Raw genomic sequence first — 25194 nt, forward strand, 5'->3', positions numbered from 1 at the left:
GAATCTGTCCACAACTTTTTGTGATATCGTGCTATATACAGTATAGTTTTTAACCCTATCTCTCAATCATGAAGAATCACTCAAAAAATTCTAGTAGCCGGATCCGCATCCGGATCTTCACCAACACCTAAACAGTTTGTTGTCACAGTCCAACCTGCACACCCACCATCCGGATCCATCCACTACTTTTTGAGATGTCCTGCATGTGCAGGCTGCACACAAACAAACAAACAAACAAGAAGATGTCGTGCAGAGTACGATACTTCCAATATCCATAAAACAAATTTGACCTCAAGAATAATTGGTGGTTCAATTCAATGACCAAATATGCAACTCCTCTTCAAATTTCAAGTCAATCAGATGAAAATTGACAATCTTAGCAGTTTGGCGTGTGTTGACCTTTTGGCCTATGATGACATCAAAATAATTAGTGGTTTAATTAATTGACCGGATGTGCAAATCCTCTTCAAATTTCAAGTCAATGGGATGAAAATTGAGGCTTTTAGAAATACCACCTTGGTTGTTGGCCTTGGGCCTATGTTGACTTTTTGGTCTATTTGACCTCAAAAATAATTCGCTGGTTGAATTCAGTGACCTGAAATATAAATTCTCTTCAAATATCAAGTCAATCGGATGAAAATTGAGGATTTTAGAAATACCACCTTAGTTATTGATTTTGGGCCTATGTTGACCTTTTGATCAATGTCGATCTCAAAACCAGTTAGCTTGTTGAATTCAGTGACTTGAAATATATATATACTCTTCAAATTTCAAATCAATCGGATGAAAATTGAGGGTTTTTTTTTATAAATGTCACCTTAGTTATTGACCTTAGGCCTATGTTGACCTTTTGGTCAATGTTGACTTCAAAAATAATGGTTGGTTGAATTCAGTGGCCTGAAATATACAGTGTATGCTCTTCAAATTTCAAGTCAATTGGATGAAAATTTAGGATTTTAGAAATGCCACCTAAGTTGTTGACCGTTGGCCTATGTTGACCTTTTAATCTATGTTGACCTCAAACATAATTGGCGAGTTCAATTCAGTGAGCGGAAGTATAAATACTCTTCAAATTTCAAGTCAATCTGATGAAAATTGAGGATTGGAGAAATGTCACCAAAGTTGTTGACCATTTGACCTCAAACAATAGGCTTCTTCCTCATGACAAACTCTACCATGTGGTGAAGATCAGTTTAAAATTGTGACCTGTTGGCGATAAACAGACAGACAAACAGACAATAGCAAAATCGACTGACCAACATACTTGAAAAATCTTCGATTTTGCAAGTAACAAACAGATTAAACAAGCTCAAATGAGCTAAGATCCTCGTCCTCTTAATGATGACGTCATAAAAACGAATATAACCTCATTGTGATGTATCAGGTTTGCGATAAATTATCTGTGCTAATGCCCGGCTTGATTCCCGCAAATAAAATTCAAACAGCTCACCCAGTTTCGGAGATGATGGTACAGGCAATTTCCATTAGCGCAATATGATGACGTCAACTTTTTTTCTAGGAAGAATTTCCAAAATCGGAGATGGTTACTGCCTGCGCGTGGGCTCTCTGCATATACATGGCAAGTTTCACGAAGATCCGATGAAAACTCTGGGTTGTGAAACAAAAAATGTCAAAAAATAGGAATGACGTCATAAAAATTGATATGAAGTCATAGTGATGTATCATATGTGCGGTAATTCATCTCTGCTAATGCCCTGTTCGATTGCCGCAAACAGAATTGAAAAATCTTGCCTAGTTTGAGATAATTTTTGAGGCGATTTCAATTAGCTTTGATATTTTGACGTCATAACTTTTTTTCTAGGAGGAATTTTCAAAATCGGAGATGGTTACTCTCTGCGCAGGGTATTTCTACATATGTATGCCAAGTTTCAGGAAGTTTCGATGAAAACTGTGGGCTGTGAAACAAAAAAGTCCACAAGAACAACAACATGAATAAGACTTGGAGATCCTCCACGAGGATCTAAAAACAGACAACCAGGGGTGAAAACATAACCTCCCTCCACCTTCGGTGGAGGAGGTAATAGATGAGTCCGATTCCTCTTCGCACATCTTTGTAAAAAGCATAGGTACTTGGTGGGCAGGAAGCATAGTCAGGACCTTTTGCTTTTGAACACAGGTTGTAATCATCTTCAACAATTGAGCTTGTCCTTGCAGAGGTAAATGGTTATTTTAAGCCTTTCTTGTCAGTGTGATTTAAATGCAACTTTTCCTTGTTTTTTTTTGGCTCGTTCTAAGAAGGAAATTCAAATCTTTTGAATCACAAGCAAAGAATTGAATTGTATGCTTTGGAGAATCTGCTCTTATGCAATATGCTTCACTTTCAGACTTTGACAATTCATCACAAAGGTCACAATGATGGATTGGTTTTCTTTGCAGCACGAGTACTGCATTGTGGTGGGTGAGGTCTTCACGACAATCCTGTAAATATTTCAATAAATAATTCCATAAGACACGCTTTGAGTGCATTTTAATAGTTTAATTCACACTGGATAGTACATGCTGCTTCTATGCTTGAAGTTCGGCATTTGGAGGATGGATCACAGTCCCCGTTGGTTGGCATCCCTTTAGGAGGGAGATTTCTCCCTCAAAGTGCTTTGCCAACTGCAAAGAGAAAAGCTCTGCCACTAGATGGTGCCATGTTCATCCAGCGTATTCTGGGAAGTAACTTCCCCAAAGGTCAACAGTCAGCCGTGTTTGTCTGATTTCAAGTTTCGTCTTATCTGCCGTCGTTGTTTGCATCTGAGTGCATGATTTGTGTGTGACATTCTTCAATGAGCATTAGAAACTAGAAAAAAGAAACTTCTGACGTATTCTAGAAAGTTCTTCTCTTTGGCCAGTGCGGACTGGATACAAATGCTGTTGAGACATCATGTATAGAGCTATTGTTTCATAAGTTGGATCTGAATCTATCATTGAGGAGATTCGTGAGTTCTGCATTTTTCCAAAGGTTCAGTTTGGCTTGAAATGTTGCTTTATAACCTTATGTTTTTTGTATGCAAATTTGAGGCTCATGGAAGAGCTCGAACACAGAATGGAAAATAGTATAGCAGAACAAGAACAGAGTGGAAAGGGGGTAAACACACTAACAGCAAGATAGAGGGACACTTTCAGGAAGAATAGGCATGGGGGAAGAATTAGATGAAAGGGAGGGGTTTGGGGGAGGGGGGGATGACACAACAGCAAGAATGAGATCAAAGACAGCTCAAGGAGACTAAATAGAGGAAAGCAAAAGGTAATAGCAAGAAGAAGAAGGGGGAAAACTGGGGATGAAACAGAAATGGAACATAAAAGAGGATGAGGGATAGGGAGGAAAACACTAACTTGAGAAAGAAAGGGTGTGCTTGGGGAGGGTTATTGAGGGGAGGGTAAAAAATCATGACAATGGATTGGAGATTACCTAGTGGGGTGGTGGTGAACAGCCATTTTGAAGCCATGGATGGAAGAGTGGGATTAAAGATACTGAGCAGGTTAGTTTCAGAGGTGAGAGAAGAAAAGGAAAAAAAATGAGTGGAGGTGAGCCTGGATTTTGGGAGTTTAAGAAGAAGAGGGTTACTGGCATACCACGTGGACCCCACAAAAAACTGGGAGGGGGAACAGAGCAAAGAATTGACAAATGGTGTGAGACCAGAAAGCAGTTGGTAAAAGATAGAGTCGTTCCCAACCTGTCTGCAATGTCAGAGTAACAGGTCCAGAGATTCAGCTTCATCATGGATTTCTACTGTATAAATAAGTGCAAGATGCGACGCAGGGGCGTCAATCCAAAACTTAGAGCAGCACTGCATCGAGCTGTGGAGAAGGACCTTATAACTTATAAGCTGTTAAGAGTTAAGATTTGGCAAGGAATGACTTTGCATGACAGAGGATATCCCCAATACGTATGCACACATACACCAGGAAGATAATTATAGTTTCATTTTGTTGACCAGTTCACCCCGCAGAGGGAACATCCAAGGACATGCATTTTAGGCTTGTTGGCCCTCATCAGTGTTGAGCAAAAGCACCTCCCCGAAGTGTCAGTGAATGTTCCTTCTCTGGCATGGGCTGGTTTATAAATGATCTTGAATAAATAGAATTAAATGATCTTGCCTGTATCAGCTGCAGTGCAATCTTACGGAGATGTAGGGGGCTGTAGCTCTGCCAAGCTCATGCCTAACAGGCAGACCTTATTGCAGGTGTTTATTCAGAAATGCAAGTGTTTAGCCAGAAGAACCTTTTAAAAGAAATATATATATATATATATATATATATATATATATATATATATATATATATATATATATATATATATATATATATATATATATATATATATATATATATATGAAGACCACAAGGGGAAAACCAGAGATGTCAGGATAAGTCAATTTTGAAGAAACTGAAAAACAAAGTTTCAAGACTTTGGTGGACTGTTTAATAACTGTCATATAGATTTCTTTTCCAGTAAAAGGAAGAGTGATCGTTGGCCGATCAAATTAAGCATGTAGCATTTGCCAAGCTTCTGTGTTATTTAATTTAAGAGCATGAAGGAATCAATGTTGCAAACTGACATCACTGGTTATTCCCTTGTTTAATAATTGCCATGCAATTTTAACCCAGGATGTGAAGCAAATTCATGCTTGTTGGTTATTAGCATACATTACATGACTTTGGTGATCACAGATTATTTTTTTCAACATTAAACGGTCATTGTTTTTTGTTTGATTGGTGTTCAACGCCATACTCAAGGGTATTTCGCTAATATGACGACGGATTCTCCATTTCTTACTCCGTACTACTTAATATGATGGAAAACCGGGAGGAAACCAAGTTTTAACCACCCCCGCGATAGCCGAAGTCACCTCATGTGACCCCCTCATATACCTAAGCAGGTTGATTTGGCGGTGGGTACATCGAATGAGGATGGGTACTCAGACGTGCTAAACATTAAGCCACGGCGTGGGTCCCATAAAAGTCACAATAAAGGTTTGACTAGGCTTGAACCATGATATGCACCAACTACGGAGCCCATGATATAACCAAATAGGCCATTGTAGTGCTCAGAGTTTATGCTGTGAAAGTTTTACAACATTTAATTTTTTCGTTTCTCAACTCTGAATATTATGGTGGAACAGATAACATGAATGAAAGGGAGATAACCAGGAGTAAAGTACTGACAACTCTGGGTTTCTACTTGTTCAGCTTTGACAACACTTGTTTTTTCATTGCACGGCTAAACTTTATACCATATAAATTATGTGACACCCTGGTTATTTGTTAAAGTAATATTGTGAGAGGAAACCTTATGTTGCCAACTATTGGCAGGTGCAATAACCCTGAAATTTATAAAAAGTGACATCTCTGGTTTTCCCCTTGTGGTCTTCAGATATATATATATATATATATATATATATATATATATATATATATATATATATATATATATATATATATATATATATATATATATATATATATATATATATATATATATATATATATATATGTATATATATATATATGTATATATATATATATATATATATATATATATATATATATATATATATATATATATATATATGTATATATATATATATATATATATATATATATATATATATATATATATATATATATATATATATATGTATATATATATATATATGTATATATATATATATATATGTATATATATATATATATATATGTATATATATATATATATATATATATATATATATATATATTTATATGTATATATATATATATATATGTATATATATATATATATATATATATATATATATATATATATATATATATATATATATATATATATGTATATATATGTATATATATATATATGTATATATATATATATATATATATATATATATGTGTATATATATATATATATATATGTATATATATATATATATATATATATATATATATATATATATATATATATATATATATATATATATATATATATATATATATATATATATATATATATATATATATATATATATAGCACCTCCCCGAAGTGTCAGTGAATGTTCCTTCTCTGGCATGGGCTGGTTTATAAATTATCTTGAATAAAAATAATTAAATGATCTTGCCTGTATCAGCTGCAGTGCAATCTTATGGAGATGTAGGGGGCTGTAGCTCTGCTAAGCTCATGCCTAACAGGCAGACCTTATATATATATGTATATATATATATATATATATATATATATATATATATATATATATATATATATATATATATATATATATATATGTATAAAGACCCACCCACATCTCTCACCTGTGAATGGAGGGAAGAGCCAATTAGCTCTCACCTCATCAACTAAATGCAGGTGGCTTGGGTTAGATAAACAATTGATCCCTCCCACACTCCTCCAGCCAAAGAAGCTGCACAAAGCAACCCAAGAAGACCTACATAAGGTTAGCGCTATGCTGTTTCGAACCCTTCCCAGAGTTCCTCAAAAACTATAAGATGTTCACACAAAGTACACAGATGAGAATCCCATGCTACACATCCCCTCAGCGACCGGAATGGTTTCATTGCTTGGGAGCCTCGTTGGTGTACATTGCTGTCTGTGCTGTCGCTGATGATTTGCCAATAATCAATGAGACCGGACTGGTATATGTATGTATATATATATATATATATATATATATATATATATATATATATATATATATATATATATATATATATATATATATATATATATATATATATATATATATATATATATATACACATTGTTACAGCCAGGGGTACCGAGTGTATTATGAGGGAGTGTTTAATCCCCGTTTGTCCTCGGAAGAGCCGGACCTGTGGCCACCGCTCACAATTAACTTCGTGATACGGTGGGTTACTTTAGAACCACAAACACCAATCAGTTAACGACGAGTTCCAGTCCACCATCTAATTTTGCCGTTTAACTTGAGGTCATGTGGTTTTCCTGAACTGAGAGCGCGCCCTTGGCAAATCACCAATCTTATCTTGATTAGATCTTAATTAGGACGGCCAAGCGTTTAACCGCTGGTGCGTGCTGACTATTACAGGTAAATTCATGTGGCAATTACCTCCCAGTCTGTCTCGGTTCGGACACTGCTAGATCAATGGAAGGAAAGGAAAAGCACGGACAGTATGGAACATCAACAAAACAATTTATTAATTAGAAAATAAATAAATAAAAATCAATCAAAATAATCGTAAGCAAATAAATATAATCAATCAGGCACTGAGAGAAAAAGGGACAAAGAGCAGATGCTTATCTGGGATTGACTTATTTAACAATTAAACACAGACAAGGGTACCCAGCAGATCATTCAGTGGGGAAGAGAAATCATCTCGCTCACCAAATAGAAGTTGTCCTGAAATGTGTGAGCATGCCTTGTCCATTGCCAATGCCCAGGAACCAGGGACGTCAAGAATCAGGTCCGCCAAGAGCAGGTCTCGAGCAGACGGAGCATTAACGGTCCGAGCGTCACTCACCGGCAGGAGTCACCAGGAGCCACAACCGACGGACAGCTGTTAGGAGCTGTGAGGGACTGTGAAGTGCTGTGAGGAAATGTGAGGCTCTGTGAGGCGCTGTGGGGAACTGTGAGGCACTGAGAGAAGCTGTAAGGCGCTGTAAGAACAGACCTCTCGTCCTCTTTTTATAAGCTGCCCATCTGGGCAGGCAAACACTCCAGCAAAATCCACCCCGCCCCAACTGCGAATCATTGCCCGTGACAACCAGCCCATCCCGTGACCATTCCTGGCCTATGATGCCATGCCTTTGGTGCTGGACGAACGGCAGAAAGCAGCCATTTGTCAGAATTACCAAGCGAAAACGTGAAGTGCTCATAAAACGTCAACAACAATTATCACCTCAATGTTAATCCCGATATGAAAAAGAGCCAGTTAGTGTCCATAGAGCTGCTGAACGGGGTGTCAAACGTTGACTGAAAGAATCGGGTGTCAACGTCGAGAGAAAAAGGCGGGTGTCGGCGTCGGTGAAAGAAGCGGGTGTCAATGTCGATAGAAAAAGGCGGGTGTCGGCGTCGGTGAAAGAAGCGGGTGTCAATGTCGATAGAAAAAGGCGGGTGTCGGCGTCAGTGAAAGAAGCGGGTGTCAAACGTTGGTGAAAGAAGCGGGTGTCAACGTCGAGAGAAAAAGGCGGGTGTCAAACGTCGACTGAAAGAATCGGGTGTCAACGTCGAGAGAAAAAGGCGGGTGTCGGCTTCGGTGAAAGAAGCGGGTGTCAATGTCGATAGAAAAAGGCGGGTGTCGGCGTCAGTGAAAGAAGCGGGTGTCAATGTCAATAGAAAAAGGCGGGTGTCGGCGTCAGTGAAAGAAGCGGGTGTCAAACGTCGGTGAAAGAAGCGGGTGTCAACGTCGAGAGAAAAAGGCGGGTGTCAGCATCGGTGAAAGAATCGGGTGTCAATGTCGATAGAAAAAGGCGGGTGTCGGCGTCAGTGAAAGAAGCGGGTGTCAACGTCGAGAGAAAAAGGCGGGTGTCGGCGTCGGTGAAAGAAGCGGGTGTCAACGTCGAGAGAAAAAGGCGGGTGTCGGCGTCGGTGAAAGAAGCGGGTGTCAACGTCGATAGAAAAAGGCGGGTGTCGGCGTCGGTGAAAGAAGCGGGTGTCAACGTCGAGAGAAAAAGGCGGGTGTCGGCATCGGTGAAAGAAGCGGGTGTCAACGTCGAGAGAAAAAGGCGGGTGTCCGCGTCAGTGAAAGAAGCGGGTGTCAACGTCGATAGAAAAAGGTGGGTGTCAGCGTCGGTGAAAGAATCGGGTGTCAACGTCAAGAGAAAAAGGGGGGTGTCGGCGTCGGTGAAAGAAGCGGGTGTCATCGTCGAAATAAAAAGGCGGGTGGCGGCGTCGGTGAAAGAAGCGGGTGTCAACGTCGAGAGAAAAAGGTGGCTGTCGGCGTTGGTGAAAGAAGCGGGTGTCAACGTCGATAGAAAAAGGCGGGTGTCGGCGTCGGTGAAAGAAGCAGGTGTCAACGTTGACAGAAAAAGGCGGGTGTCGGCGTTGGGGAAAGAAGCGGATGTCAACGTCGAGAGAAAGAAGGCGGGTGTCGGCGTCGGTGAAAGAATCGGGTGTCAACGTCGAGAGAAAGAAGGCGGGTGTCGGCGTCGGTGAAAGAATCGGGTGTCAACGTCGAGAGAAAAAGACGGGTGTCGGCGTCGGTGAAAGAATCGCGTGTCAACGTCGAGAGAAAAAGGCGGGTGTCAGCGTTGGTGAAAGAAGCGCGTGTCAACGTCGAGAGAAAAAGGCGGGTGTCGGCGTTGGTGAAAGAAGCGGGTGTCAACGTCGAGAGAAAAAGGCGGGTGTCGGCGTCGGTGAAAGAATCGGATGTCAACGTCGAGAGAAAAAGGCGGGTGTCAGCGTCGGTGAAAGAAGCGGGTGTCAACGTCGATAGAAAAAGGCGGGTGTCAGCGTTGGTGAAAGAAGCGGGTGTCAACGTCGAGATCAAAAAGGCAGGTGTCAGCATTGGTGAAAGAAGCGGGTGTCAACGTCGATAGAAAAAGGCGGGTGTCGGCGTCGGTGAAAGAAGCGGGTGTCAACGTCGATAGAAAAAGGCGGGTGTCGGCGTCGGTGAAAGAAGCGGGTGTCAACGTCGAGAGAAAAAGGCGGGTGTCGGCATCGGTGAAAGAAGCGGGTGTCAACGTCGAGAGAAAAAGGCGGATGTCGGCGTCGGTGAAAGAAGCGGGTGTCAACGTCGATAGAAAAAGGTGGGTGTCAGCGTCGGTGAAAGAATCGGGTGTCAACGTCAAGAGAAAAAGGGGGGTGTCGGCGTCGGTGAAAGAAGCGGGTGTCAACGTCGATAGAAAAAGGCGGGTGTCGGCGTCGGTGAAAGAAGCGGGTGTCAACATCGAGAGAAAAAGGCGGTTGTCGGCGTCGGTGAAAGAAGCGGGTGTCAACATCGAGAGAAAAAGGCGGGTGTCGGCGTCGGTGAAAGAATCGGGTGTCAACGTCGATAGAAAAAGGCGGGTGTCGGCGTCGTTGAAAGAATCGGGTGTCAACGTCGAGAGAAAAAGGCGGGTGTCGGTGTTGGTAAAAGAAGCGGGTGTCAACGTCGAGATCAAAAAGGCAGGTGTCAGCGTCGGTGAAAGAAGCGGGTGTCAACGCCGAGAGAAAAAGACGGGTGTCCGCGTCGGTGAAAGAAGCGGGTGTCAACGTCGAAAGAAAAAGGTGGGTGTCGGCGTTGGTGAAAATAGCGGTTGCCAACGTCGATGGAAAAAGATGGGTGTTGAGCCTCCGTTGGCCAGCGGCTATCTCACGTGCATTAATTTGTCTGTCATAAAGAGACATAGGAGCTTTCCATAAGAGAGGGAATCTCTTCTTTACCCTTCTCAATGCATCACATTTATAATCCCACCAGACATAGGGATTGATTTATCCTGGACATAAATTTAGGGATATTACTATCTGACGACCTGGATGCTTGTATGCATTCGTTGGATCGGATTTTGAAATCCGTAACAATATATACAAATGTGTGTGTATATATATATATATATATATATATATATATATATATCTGCACTGCATGGCCAGAAGTATGTAGACACCCCTTATAATTAGTGGATGTGGCTATTTCAGTCACACCCATTGCTGACAGGTGTATGAAATCAAGCACACAGCTATGCAATCTCCACATTGTGTCCACACAAACAAAGAGGGATTTGAGTGACTGATGCTCCCGATCCAGGTGAGCTTCAGGACTCGCACTCCTATTTTTAAGTCTGTGTTTAAATGGTTCTACTTCTGTTGGTTAAGCATCACACACCCCAGTAAATCACTCTCACATGTAAAAGATATCCTTTGTCGGAAAATAAAAACCTGTAAGGTATAACATGACACTACAGAGCCGAGAAAACAGTTGATTTGTTCGACTCAGTACGTTCAGCCACTGCTTGAAAATTTGAGATTGGATTCTCAGGGGTTATTGGGTTATACAGTATGCGAGCCATGAAGATTTGGGAGTCAGGTCAAAATTCCCAAGGTGGATGGATTCGAACAAACTGGTTAATGAATGGGCAAATATTCCAGAGTGCTTTGTAATTTTCAGGAAATCTTGAAAGTGAATGTCGTTTCGTACATCGTAAATAATGTTTCAATGAAACTTCATTACTGTGCCAATGCCTGCACACATAAGAGGCAGGTGCTGCCAATTGTTCTCACCAATGACTTCTACCATGTTTAATGGGTTATAAACTTGGGAAATTGCCTCTCCAGCTCAACAGCTCAGTTTCAGCATGCTTGACACCAAATGATCTTTCGCTCCTTTCCCTGATGCTTCGTCAAATATATTGATATCTTTTGAGAGGACATTATGCTGACTGCTTCCACCTGTTCTTATGATGGAAATTAAAGAGCTCATGTCATAATTCAAAATTTCAGACAAACGAACATTGAAACGTGTTATCTTAATGAATAGTGGTATTTTCCAAACACTTGACCATTTGTGCTCCAAGGATTTGCATGTCTTGTCGAACAGACACTTTCTTCTCAGTTTCCAGGAGGCCACTTGTACCCTGAATACTATTAGGACTATTAATGCAGCATGTGTTGCTCTTAATGGGGCTGTTTAACGGGTCAACAAATACATTAGACATGGAAGAAATTGCAAGAGGATTAGAGATTATTGTCTCAACGACAATAATGAGGTCTTTCCAATGCAACTGCAGAAGTGTGTGTCTGTGTGTGTGTTTTCTCTTTTTCATGGAAATATGTTATTGTTTAATTACTTTTCACATTCGAGAAAAATGTCATTTTCAGTATGTAATATGTATTTGTCAAATCCATAAATAAATAACATCTGGTACTTTTTGTCATGTTTATGACGTCAATATGTAGTCCTTGAAGGCTGCTTGCAAATGTCGACGTATGCCGAATGAACCGAGCCCGTTGCCTACTTCGTCCTGACATGTATTTGCTGTCTGAGAACTAATATTTATGTTGAATTTAATGACAGTTTATCCGATTAAGTGTGATAATATTGAACCAATCGTTGTTCATTTCTAAAAAAAAAAATTATGGTCTGAAAATGTTTATTAATATTCCAATGTTTTACAGACACACGCAAAGACAGATTATTGGAAAGACCGTGTACATGTGTGGTCAAGGTCCCAGATTTGCATCCGAAAGGAAACTACATACTTTCTCACGAAAATCATTTCGTGATAAACTTCAGACAATTAATTATCTGTGCACCAAATTTTGTAATGAGCAAAAACCCTTATTTTCACGTGACAGAGGACAAAATATTTATTGGAAGAATGAGAGTAATCCAAAAAAGAACAATAGCCTAACACCTTTCCACTCGGATGTGAAAAACAAATTAGGAAATAAACTAGAAGGGCACTCTTCGACATCGCGACGTCGCCAGATATGCCTCCGTCCACAATATTACGTCATTATACATACTTGTACCAAGTTTGATTTAAATCTTTTCGAGCCTAAATTTAAAATCTTAAATAATTCTGGCTGCCAGACCATGCGTCCTGTCAGGTTGAAATTTCATGTGTTCTAACGGGGTCCCTCATCGTGATTAACACTCGTCCCAAACAAAGCCAATGGAAATCCTAAGCAACAAACCCAGACAGTGTATAATAAACCCTAATGTGCTAGGCCCAGCAGAAAACCAAGATGGCAGCCATATAATTTTGGCTTGGTGCCATGGTGGGTGGAGTCAGGCGACCAATGTGGGTGTGGTCCCCACATCGCCTGGAGTCAGATGACCTTTCAGACTAATGGATGCAATTTCAAAAATCGACCCCAACAAGAACCCCAATGACAACAACATGAACAACAACAGCAGCAGCAACGCGAAAGTCTTGTAGACCTGTGATATGTTGCATGTAAAAAGGCAACAACGGGCACCTTTATAAATATTTCAAATGAAACTTTGTATCTGAAATCAACATTGGGGAATGCATGAAATATGTAGAGTTTTGGGATTTGACCCCCAGTTTATGTCCCAGGGGGTGGGGACTTAGGGTCACAGGCATCAAAACCACCATCTCTTATCTTCCCCCATCCAAAACCACGATCTTTTCTACCCCCCGCTAATCTACCCCAAACCCACCTCCTTCAAATTCACTACTTTCCTTCCTGAAAGTCCCTGTTGTGTCCATCTCGTTTACCCGATGTACCCCACCTCATCCCTCTCCCTTCCACAGATCTCCTCATGTGTCTGTTCCCCATTGTTTTTTTCTTCGCTCTCCCGCCCCTTTGTCATCTGATCCCTTTGTTGTGCATTTATGTGTGTTATCTCTTTTTCGAGCCTCGACAGTGTATATAAAAAACAGAAGATTTTTTAAACTCAAAATTTGATATTGGGTCATTATTGGTGGAACTATTTGCCATCTTTGAAATTTGCTTTAGTTGGGAAGCGTGGGGAATTGTGATAGCATGCCATCGGCTTCACTCTCGTTCGAGATTGTCACATCGTAGGGATTGCATACGACATTTTTGTTGTGAAGGAAACCCAGGGAAAAATTGCAATAAAACTTTATATTTAGTAACTTTATATTCTCAGTACTTGGCTAAAATCATATGGCATAATGACTGGAGTAACAACCGTAATCATACAAAATTTGTTCTGAGCATATTCCACTGTATATAATAGGGTTTGGAAAAAACAAAGTCCAGCTGTTTGGTGAAAAGAGTTTTCTTCCAATCATTGTGCCAGTTTCAAAATTCAAGTATTTTCACCTCTACTTATGACATGGTATCATTAAGTATTGTTAATAAATGCCATTATAATGCAAAGAAAGTGTCAGCTGACCAGTCTTATGATTTGTGTTTCGAGTACATTTTTTCTGCCGTGTAAATATAACAGTTATAATGCCATGATATATTATATATATATATATATATATATATATATATATATATATATATATATATATATATATATATATATATATATATATATATATATATTTGGGGGAGTGGATGGTGGAAGGGTGTTATCAGTTTGAATTAAGCAAATGTTTAATGAGATCAAAAAATATACTGTTGGGTATTTGGATATTTCATGATGTGAAGAGTAATAATATGGTTGGATAGAAGACAGAAAAACATTCGCAAAACAGATAAAACGAATTATGCACTAAATGTTTTCAAAGAACATGTGTGATGGAAGGCCACAACAGTTGCTAAATATTTATCTCTGGATGTAATTGGGTCTGACTAAATCGGGTGCCAGGAGGATACTGCATCACAGAGCATGCCATGCTTCAGACGATCATACACCGAGCTAATTGTCTTGTGTGCTTGCATTTGTTTGTGGAACCTAACAATAAACTTGGTGTTTCACATAAACTAGTAGGCCCGTTGATCCATTGAACCAAACTTACATTGGTCTTCACCGCGTTGTAACATACCTGCCTGCTGTACTGCTGGAGCATTAGCTTGCCTTTCACCAAATCCAGGTGAGTTTGGGCCAGGGCCTGCATTATACGTTCGTTATTATTATTGTCAAATGATATTACTATCATTGTGTTTTTTTGTTTTTGTTGAATGCATTGTTGAGGCTCGTATGAGAGTTAACACAGAGAATGAACAACAAGGGGAGCAGGAGAGAAGAGGGGCAGGAGAGGGAAGGAAAAAAGTGGGGGAACAGACACGAGGAGATCTGTGGAAGGGAGAGAGATGGGGCGGGGTACACAGGGTAAACAAGATGGACACCACAGGGTCTTTCAGGTCCTTACACGACTGGGACTTTCAGGAAGGAAAGTAGGGAATTTGAAGGAGGTGAGTTTGGGATGGATGAGCGGGAGTAGAAAAGATCATTGTTTTGAATGGTGGAAGATAAGAGGTGGTGGTAAACAGCTGTTTTGAAGGCCTGGAGGGAAGAATGGGACTGAAGAGAGTATGGGAGTTTGGTCCAAAGGTGGGAAAAAGGAGTATTGAAAGATTGAAGATAAACAGTGATTCTTCATTTTTATAGTTTTACTACTGATAGATAGTAAAGCAGCAAACATTACTACCCTGCATAAAAAGGTGCAAAAACTGATCCCTGCAACTACAGACCAATCAGCCTTCTCCCAATCATCAGCAAGGTTATGGAATCCATCATCGCTTCAGACATTAAATCCTTCCTCTTCTCCAAGGGGGTTGCAAGAGGACCTTGGGCACCCTGCGGAAATATGGTGGGGATAAATCTCAGACAGAGCGGGGGGGGGGGGTAAGGCCAGAGAGGAGATGGTAGACGACACAGACAGACCACTGACCTGCCTGCGGTGAGAGAGTGAGAGCTCAGTGCCCAATGGCTCAGCCTCATCACGGGAGATATCACGGGAGATACGAGCCATTGGGCTCAGTGAGAGCCCAATGGCTCAGCCTCATCACGGGAGATACCAAAGATCCTAAATGCCTTGGGTTCCACAGCGTGAAGAAGCTGAGAAAGGTGAAAGGCAGGAGCACCAGCCCAGACGGGAGAGCAGTACTCCAGCAGGCTGTGGATGAAAGCTTTTGGTTGAGGCCAGAACAGCCAAAAAGGCACCACCACCCACTGGCAGTGGGCAGCCAATGGTGGGCCAAGCCACATGCTGGGATGCTGGTCCCAGATTTGAAGAAGGCCATGACAACACATTCACATGTGAGTTGAACCTTGGACTTTCCGAAAGTAATATTTCTCTCTCACACACTTTCTCTGTTTCACTGCTCCAAACAAAAGACTGGTTTGGTTGGAGAATCGCGGAAGACCTTGCTTCATCACCATTTCCTTGTCTCCTGGCCTAATCTTTGCCATCCCACCATGAGCCACATTTCGCTCTTTTCCACATCATCCTGCAGCCACAACCAGCTCATGCCTACACAAGTCTTCACCTGTTTTGTTCCCAGCTTTGTTGTTTGAGTCCAGTATTTTGGCACCATTAGTGGGTTATATTTAGTTCTCATTGCATATATGATTGTGTTTCTTGTCTCCTTTCATTCCAATATGTCAGTTGACTACCAGATCTGTTCAGTTATTCAATGATTGCCCTGCTCATCATTATCCCCTGTATGTGAAATGCCAATGTAAATAAACCCCTTTTAATTATAACGTCTTCTGGCTTTTTGCCTTCGTGTGTGATCTACCGCTAAATTTGGCTGTATTTGAACAATCCTTAGGGGCATTGTAAACTTGTCAGTCATTATAAGAATGCATTAACCTTAAACACTGTTTTAGCATTCACGGAGACCATCATCAGACCTTTGACTCAGTCGCTCTGTGTTAACGGACATTCTGACGTGAGAATATTTATATGATAATTGTCATGGATATTTACTTTCAGGATGTTTACACCTTATATTTATTCTCATTTGAAAACGTTCATCCTTATTGCAATAAAAAAATGCTTATTGCTCAAGGTCATCTGACATCTGCGTGGAAAGCAGCAAACATCACTGCCCTGTATAAAAAGGTGCAAAAACAGATCCCTGCAACTACAGATCAATCAGCCTTCTCCCAATCATCAGCAAGGTTATGGAATCCATCATCGCTTCAGACATCAAATCCTTCCTCTTCTCCAATGGCTTGATTTCTGATCATCATCTTGGTTTCAGACCAGGTCACTCTACCCTGGATATGCTGCTTCTGCTCTCACAACAATGGATGGAGGTCCTCAATGCCGGATATGAAATCAGAGCCATATCCCTCGACATATCGCGTGCTTTTAACATGGTCTGGCACCCTGCCCTGCTCACCAAACTCTCTTCCTATGGTATCCAAGGCCATCTCCACTCATGGCTCACAAACTACCTCTTCTGTCGCAGTCAACGTGTGGCCCATGATGGAGTTCTTTCATCCCTTCTTCCAGTCCAGGATGGAGTTCCTCAAGGCAGCGTCCTGGGTCCTGTTCTTTTTCTAGTTTTCATCAATGATCTCTCTGACTCTCTGGAAAATTGTCTTATCTCTTTGCTGATGACTCCACCCTCTGCCGTATCATCTCTCATCCCTCAGATCGGCAAGCAGCAGCTTCTTTGCTCACTGCAGATCAGTGTAAATCACAAACTGGTCCAACACGTGGAACATGTCTTTCAATCCGGACAAATCTCACACTCTCACAATGTCTCTCTGAAAAGACCATTTAGAACCCCCCCCCCCATTCTCAACAATTCTCTGGAAGAAGTCCTTTGTTTCAAGCTTCTGGGTCTCACTATCTACCATGATCATTCCTGGGAAAGCCACATTTCTTCTTCCAAGCCTCGACAGTGTATATAAAAAACAAGATTTTTTAAACTCAAAATTTGATATTGGGTCATTATTGGTGGAACTATTTGCCATCTTTGAAATTTGCTTTAGTTGGGAAGCGTGGGGAATTGTGATAGCATGCCATCGGCTTCACTCTCGTTTGAGATTGTCACATCGTAGGGATTGCATACGACATTTTTGTTGTGAAGGAAACCCAGGGAAAAATTGCAATAAAACTTTATATTTAGTAACTTTATATTCTCAGTACTTGGCTAAAATCCTATGGCATAATGACTGGAGTAACAACCGTAATCATACAAAATTTGTTCTGAGCATATTCCATTGTGTATAATAGGGTTTGGAAAAAACAAAGTCCAGCTGTTTGGTGAAAAGAGTTTTCTTCCAATCATTGTGCCAGTTTCAAAATTCAAGTATTTTCACCTCTACTTATTGTTATGATGATATGCTAGGTGGTCATATTTTGGACCATTAGCTGTGTGTTAATCAGCTGTCGGGATTCTAACCTTGCTTGTAATTGTGTATTATTCAAACCTTGCTTTAAAATGTTGCTTTAAATGTATCATGCTGTTTTCACTATGTCTTTGATAACTCTTTATGGCTCTGCAGCTGCACAACAGCATGTCCTTGGGAAAACTGTGTATGCTGATATCCCACACATTCCTGTTCTTAGTCATCACCAGAGTTTCGCCTTTGCTATCAGCAGGTGCCAGTGTAGGGGTGTAGGAGTCTTAGAAAGTTATTAGTTTGCAAGATGAACTGTTGGGTTGCGAATCTGAGGATTGACTGATCCAACTTCACTGAGGGCCCCTAGGGAGGGGAAAGAAGCCCACTGCCGCATTTATTTCTTTATTTCTTTATCCCTTAAGCACACACTTGTAGTCCACACCCATTTCTGCTTTTGTGTGATTATATATACAACTGTTTTGAAGTAAGAATCTCAATGTGGTCTGGGGGCACCTGACTGAAGGGCCTTCTTTGGGCTGCATTCCGCATGCGTAGTGCCATCTTCTGAAATAAATCGTATCATTCGAAAACCCTCATTCGACTCTGTCATTACTCGGCCGAGTGAAGAGTCATAACAATTGGCGACGAGGATGCGATGCGACTGATGCTGGCGGTGTGGACGGCGGGACTCCACTTGGTGTACAGCGATCACAAGGGTTCAGCTAAAGGTACGTGGAAATTGCACGTATAGGGCACCTAAGACAGGGAGCCTAGTTAGGTGAAAACTGTACACTTGGTGGGCAGTGCCCCGCTGGACGCAGCTCCAGGATCTGCTCGGATCAAGAACTGTAACGGTAAAACATATGAGGTGATTCGAATGCGGTTTGTTTGAAGGGCACAAAGAGGGCTGGCAGGCCGTATGTTAGAACCGGTAAGGGTCGAGGATAAAGGTATCCGTGTGAAATAAGGAGGAAACAGGTTGGAATCCTGTACCAAGAGAGGGAAGGTTAGAGGCCTTCATTGGGTTTGAGGCTATTAGGCGGCGGGTCGAAAGGGATCTCGGTCCCGGTGTAAAAGGAGAAACGATTTACAGCTATTAGGCGGCTGATTGAAAGGGATTTCGGTCCCGACGTAAAGGAGAAACGATTTACAGCTATTAGGCGGTTGGTAAGATAAGAACAAAGATGGGGAATAACTCTGCAAAGAACATAGAGTTACCCAAAGGAACAACACTTAAAGTTATCGGTGAAAGTGGAAAACACTGGAGAGCGTTTGCAGCGTGGCTAACGGAGTCACAAAGTGAGACAGGACGTGGCGATTCGATTCAGAGGGAATCTTGAACCAACGGGGAAAAGAACACAAGGTTAATGAGCCAGGAGAAGGGCTGTTTGTAGAAGTTACCTGTTTGGATGTATTTGTGAATACAATGTGGTGGGGAAGGTTGAGTTTTGTGTTAGACGTAAGTTGAGTGTTCCAACCTGGAACTTGTATGTGTGGAACAACTTGTATGTTTGTATGGAGATAATGATGGGTCGTCATCGTCAATGTGAAGACTTTGGACGAGGTGAATTGCGCACACCAAATCTGGAGGAAGGACCATGATGACCGATTCTGCACGTGTTGTTAATTCAGTGATGGGAAAATGTCATTGAGAGAGTGTGTGTGTGTGTGTGTGTGTGTGTGTGTGTGTGTGTGTGTGTGTGTGTGTGTGTGTGTGTGTGTGTGTGTGTGAACTGGATGGGGAATTGAATAATTAAAACCACTTCAGCAGACAGTTTGTCAAATGGGATGTCAAATGGACCAACGTTCGGATTTTCTCATGGTCCGATAAACTCTGTATGCTGTTTTGGCTTTGAACACTGTACGTGATAAATGGATGGTCTCCACGGAGCATCATTTTGATTTCAAATTGAAATTCAGTTCTGTTTCCACTTTGCATGTTTCGTAAGGCTGATCGACGTTACGGGTTCGTTTTAACGTCAGTTTCAATTCTGGTTTCATTGTTGGGGTCATTAAGCATGTTTTATGCTTGACTTTCGTAAATCTGGGAAAAAACTTATTTTATGGGGTTTTGCGAGTCACGTGACGTGCCATAGGATTTAACAGGCGCCGAAAGCACGAAATCGTCCCGTCGAAGGACAGCTTATCGTGAGGGTTTACGAAATAGATTAGCACATTTTACAAAATGGGGACGCCCTTCATAGGATTCTGTAAAATTCCGATTTAAAACGAACGTATTTGAGATGTCGTCAAATATTTGTTCCGTGAGTTTGATGGTAAAAACCAACGCGCTGATAAGACGTATTGCTCATGTGAGTGCGTGATGACGTAATCACGCATGGGCCCAGCGCGCTTTGTCAAACTTGAAAGTGCAATTAACACCCTGCTGTGAATGTGCCTGCTTGTCGGAGCAATGTACAAGAATTTCTCGAGGCGGCTGATTTTGAATATGGTGGACAAACTAGATTTTAAAGAGATAGCTTTGTGGTAAAATTAATTAATAAGGACATTGACGTTTCAAAGGATCAGCTCGATTTTGTGTTTCGAGGCGAGTGCACGCGCTATCGGAACATGGAAGCGACAATGCTTTGAAACAAGGCTGTAATATATATATATATGTTTGTTCCGGTTGTTGTTGTTGTTGTTGTTGTTGTTGTTGTTGTTGTTGTTGTTGTTGTTGTTGATTGGGCTTCGTGACCGGAAGAGGAAAAGAGAAAAAAAAAAAGAGACGCGGAAGAGGCGCAGGACCGAGGGATTTAGGATGGATGGTGTTGTGGTAATGAAGTGCCGTACTGTGATTAAGCGGCAACGGAGATTGGGCGGATGTGGCAGCACTGTGTATGGGGTCGGTGGCTGGTGATGACTCGTATGCCGCGTGCTCCGTGGAGGGTCGTGCTGGAACAGTAATGGTATGTAGTATACTGTATTAGGAATGGTGTACTCTGAGGAATGTAATTGGGATTAGAGTATGGAGTTTGCCTTCAGTATTATGTGTACAAGTTATTGTATTTTGTTATTCTTACCCTATGTATATTTATGTTGTTGTAGATATGCGTATGGGTTTTGTGAGAATAAAGCCGATCGAAAAGGTTTATTGTTGATTACTACAACAGATGGAAAGGGGGATTTTAAATGCTTTGAACAAGGAACGGATTTTATTTAATGTGGGTTTATCTTTTAGCCGCGTCTCGCGTAGTAAACGCCGGCTCTAAGAGTTCCGCGTTGTTCTTATTATTATTCTGGTGAAGACAAAACCTTTAGGACGTGGCTCTTGGACACATTTGTCCTTGTTTGCATGTCAGACATCCAAGAACAAGGACGTTTGGTAGGCTACGCACTTATGAGGATGGCGGTGTTTTTGGGAAAAATTACGGGCGGGGCTCGTGCTGTTTGAACACGCAGCCATCGTGGGCCTTGACGAGGGAGCGTTTCGATTCTCTGCCTGTCGGGGTCGAGATGTTTGTTTGGAAGCGGACAGAAAAGCATGTCTGTTGTCTTTATATGAGCCTCTATCTGTCAGGATAAATTCATTGGATTTGGGAAGTATAAGCGGAATTAAAGGGATGTAGAGGAATGGTTGCTGAGCAACGACATCGATCTGGAAGGAATGGAATTGGCTTTGCACTGCACTCACTGTTGACTACGATGAAACAGGGCAGGATTATGAATACGTGGCCAAAGCACATAGAGATTACACCGTCAAACGCTCTCTGATGACAACCAACCGATGGATCGGGAAGGAAGGAGCGGCGGTGGAGGTGAAACAAGCCGCCAGAGAGCGCGAACTAATGAAGCACAGAGAAGGACTAACACCGTACATCTCAATGGCAGTTAGTAACGGACATAGTGCAGGGGAGTTAGGAAGAATGGTGAACAGATTGAGATGCGCCCCAGAACCACAGGATGGGGCAACGAACACCAGAACACTTTACTGGCCGTCAGACAAGGAGATGGATGGAAGGTATGCTTGCCTGATCAAAATCCACAGTAGTGTACAGTAAGGTCTCTGGCCTTCACGTCCACTCACCACGCACCCAGAGCAACTTCCAGTCCTGCAAGCTCTAGTCATGGTGGGAGCCTCGTACGGAGGTATCATTTAAAAATAATCTTTTACACAAATACTTGTCATTATGTTGCAGTTGACTGCAGTGTTCAGTGCAGTGGCATGCTGTAAACCTTGTAGTAACGGAGACAGTGACAGAACCTTTGACGACACAATATGCAACTCCTGGTACTGACACTACTCCTTTGTGGGGGGACCTATCACTAGGCAACACACTCAAGCCAAAGAAACCGTATACACCTCCGTGGCAAAGGGGGACGTCAGAAAATGCAGAAAACACAGAAGTGGCTTGGCAGAACAAAGCATAAGACAAAACCCAGTGGGGGCACTTTGCACAAATAGGATTCATATGGGGTCAACACGCATCTCTAATTACCCAAGTTCCATGGGCCCCGAAAGAACCCTTTTGGAGTACAGTTGTGAAATCTTGTGAAAATACAGTAACCTCCCAGAGAAGAACACATTTCACTTATAGGTGTTTTCACCTATAAGGCTTGAAGCTCTCACGAGCGATCGAGTGGAACGCAAGGAGGGTTACGCAGGGTGGAGATTTATATTTCATGACTGGGGAGACTGGTTACTGTGCCTGGTAGGGGCAGCAATCCTAATCATCATGGGAATCATTTTTGGAGTATTTCTGATCAAACGTCTCATTTCCATTTGTCTAAAGAAATGCTGTGAAGCCTCACCCCTCACCCAGGCCATCATAATAATTAACAGCGAACTCATGGAGGAAGACCCCGAGGACCTCTGTATGGGGCCACAACCAGACCCGACCCCCACCAGCTGAGGAGCCAACAAGGTGTTCTGGCGGAGGGCGCCCTGGGGAAGACTCTTCCAGGTATTACTGATTACTCAACGAACTTTCAAGTGAAAAGGTAAGCCAAACATGGACTCATACATCTCACTACACACGAAGATACAGGAAGTTGTAACAAGAAAGAAAGGAAATCTACAAGTAAAATGCTGATGGAGGTTTATGATAGATGTGGCAGTGTTTTGACTAGCATATGCATAATCATGGAAAATGGACAATACCAGATAGTGAAGGAATGTATGGAAAATACTTGTATGACCCTTATATGTAAATATGCATCTCATGAGACTCTTTTGTCTTCTAAGCGCAAGTTGAGAAAGGAGCTTACACCATGCCTTGAGCGCTCACAGTGCTGCTCACCCATTAATACATTTGCATATTGTAAATATTATTGTTGTAATTAGTGTTGAGTATAATTGCCTAAATAATAATGTTGCTGTTAATATTGTATAGACTTGTAGTGCCTTTAATATTGTGTGGACTTAACATCAAATTTGTATATGACAACTTAATGGGAGACTTGTGGCAGTGGGCAAGATAAAAGGCAACAGAAGCTAACCTGAACCACCGGCAGTTGGGGACTTCTCATTTGGGGAATGTTGATGGCTATCCACGGCATTTGCAAATCCCGTTTGGCAGGCACGGGGGCCTAGGGGTAGCTGCTACAGGAACCAAATAGGGGTCCACTCGGTTGGTGAGTATCAGGTGTGGCTGGGTATGGTCAAAATATGACCAAGGAGCGAAACTGTTATGATGATATGCTAGGTGGTCATATTTTGGACCATTAGCTGTGTGTTAATCAGCTGTCGGGATTCTAACCTTGCTTGTAATTGTGTATTATTCAAACCTTGCTTTAAAATGTTGCTTTAAATGTATCATGCTGTTTTCACTATGTCTTTGATAACTCTTTATGGCTCTGCAGCTGCACAGCAGCATGTCCTTGGGAAAACTGTGTATGCTGATATCCCACACATTCCTGTTCTTAGTCATCACCAGAGTTTCGCCTTTGCTATCAGCAGGTGCCAGTGTAGGGGTGTAGGAGTCTTAGAAAGTTATTAGTTTGCAAGATGAACTGTTGGGTTGCGAATCTGAGGATTGACTGATCCAACTTCCCTGAGGGCCCCTAGGGAGGGGGGAAAGAAGCCCACTGCCGCATTTATTTCTTTATTTCTTTATCCCTTAAGCACACACTTGTAGTCCACACCCATTTCTGCTTTTGTGTGATTATATATACAACTGTTTTGAAGTAAGAATCTCAATGTGGTCTGGGGGCACCTGACTGAAGGGCCTTTGGGCTGCATTCCGCATGCGTAGTGCCATCTTCTGAAATAAATCGTATCATTCGAAAACCCTCATTCGACTCTGTCATTACTCGGCCGAGTGAAGAGTCATAACACTTATGACATGGTATCATTAAGTATTGTTAATAAATGCCATTATAATGCAAAGAAAGTGTCAGCTGACCAGTCTTATGATTTGTGTTTCGAGTACATTTTTTCTGCCGTGTAAATATAACAGTTATAATGCCATGATATATATATATATATATATATATATATATATATATATATATATATATATATATATATATATATATATATATATATATTCGTCACTCCTTAGGTGTCATTTCCCTGGTCTCTATTTATGCTCCGACTGAGGCGAGTGATCTTACCGTGAAGGATGCATTCTACGCCACACTCGAGTCTGTGGTTGATCAGTGCCCCAGACGAGATACACTTCTAGTCTTGGGGGATTTCAATGCATCGACTGGAACTGATAGGGATGGTTATGAGGTGTGTGTTGGTCCCCATGGGTCAGGAACTATGAACCAGAATAGCACTAAGTTCCTTGACTTTGCAAGAAGTCATGGACTTAGGGTGGCTGGTTCATGGTTTCAGCGCCCACAAGCTCATCGCTGGACTTGGTATTCCAACGCTGGCGGTGTGGCAAAGGAGATTGACCATGTCCTCATTGACGGTCGTTGGAGGATGATCCAGAACTGCAGGGTCTACCGGAGTGCTCAGTTCCTCAATACTGACCACAGGCTTGTTGTAGCAACTCTAAAGCTGCACCTTAAATCCTGGAGAATGGTACCATCCCAGCCTAGGCTGGATGTTGCCAAGCTCAGGGATGAGAGAGTAGCTGAGGAGTTTGCGAACAGGCTGAGTGGACACTTGGGGGGTCTGGGTGCTTTGGGGGTCCTGAAGAGTTGTGGAGCACCTTCAAGACCACCGTCCTTGATGTTGCCGGTGGATGCCTTGGAGTTCACCGCAGGGCAAAGAAGAATTTTGTCTCTCAAGGGACACTGGATACCATTGACCAGAGTCGCAGGGCCAGGCTGAATGGCAGAGCTGAGCTGTTCAGGGAGCTGAGGCGTAAAACTGTACGTGCACTGAGGGTGGACAAGGAGGCCTATGTGCGAGGAATCTGTGAGGGGGTAGAGCATCACCTGTGGACAGGTGATTCTCGTCCCGCTTACAGGGGAATTCGCGCATTACGTTCATCCAAGCCCATCCCTCGGAGCACTGCAGTTCGAGCAGAGAGTGGTAGGCTCTTGACAGAGGAGTCTGAAGTGAAGGCCCGCTGGGCCGGTTACTTTGAGCGGATGTACCAGGCTGATCCCCCAGCTGTCGAGTTGGACGTC

General features: G+C 42.0%; 1 long non-coding RNA gene across 1 annotated transcript; it reads left to right on the forward strand.

Annotated features, from left to right (window-relative positions):
- The first annotated feature begins 18407 nt into the window (after positions 1 to 18407).
- LOC147009718 (uncharacterized) lies at positions 18408 to 23902 on the forward strand. The gene is made up of 2 exons (XR_015052645.1): positions 18408 to 20576; positions 22853 to 23902. It is a non-coding gene; the product is annotated as an uncharacterized LOC147009718 (long non-coding RNA).
- Positions 23903 to 25194: the final 1292 nt, after the last annotated feature.

The sequence above is a fragment of the Eptatretus burgeri genome, chromosome 17 (assembly GCF_056783735.1).
Source record: "Eptatretus burgeri isolate ZD-2024b chromosome 17, Ebu_testis_v1, whole genome shotgun sequence".
Lineage (NCBI taxonomy): Eukaryota > Metazoa > Chordata > Myxini > Myxiniformes > Myxinidae > Eptatretus > Eptatretus burgeri.